Source organism: Phalaenopsis equestris, unplaced genomic scaffold (assembly GCF_001263595.1).
Source record: "Phalaenopsis equestris unplaced genomic scaffold, ASM126359v1 Scaffold223162, whole genome shotgun sequence".
NCBI lineage: Eukaryota > Viridiplantae > Streptophyta > Magnoliopsida > Asparagales > Orchidaceae > Phalaenopsis > Phalaenopsis equestris.
Window position 1 is genome coordinate 19,556 of NW_018241293.1, and position 720 is coordinate 20,275.

Sequence of the window (720 nt, forward strand, 5' to 3'; positions counted from 1 at the left end):
TATATAATGCAAGGTTAAGATTATTTCCAGAAAAACTTAAGTCCAGGTGGATGGGCCCATTTGTTGTGACAAAAGTTTATCCTTATGGAGCTGTGGATATTAAAGATCCTAATTATGAGAAAATTTTTAAAGTGAATGGACATAGATTGAAACCTTATTAGATAGAGGATAAACATAAATATAATGATGAAATGATGTTGGGCCAACTATAATGAGCACTGGTTACGTCGGGTTGACGACGTAAAACCAAGCGCTTTGTGGGAGACAAACCATAGTTATCAGTTTGTTTTTTCTTTGATTGTTGTTTTCAGTCTTTTGAGTTTATTATGTACTAGTAATGATTTTTAGACTTTATTTAGTGACCTTGACATGTTAGAATGAGAATTTGGACGTTAAGTTGATTGGTGCAATAATGTGCATCGAGTGCACTAGCGCTTGAGCGCCAGATTCAAAGCTTAAGTGTGACAATTTAATCACATGTGCAAATTTAAATTTCTAGAAGGTGTAACTAAAATTTAGTTGGAATAGACGTGTCTTGGTAGTTTCTAGTTGTGCCTAGAAGTTATGAGGGGGAATTAGGCCTATAAATAGAAGGGGTTTGTGAAGGAATTTTACCCTGGATTATTTTTAGCCCTAAAAGTCTAAGAAAGAGAGAGATTTAGAGAAAATGTCTTCATGGGAGATGGATTTGAAGAAGAAGGAAGAAGCCATGAAGAAGAA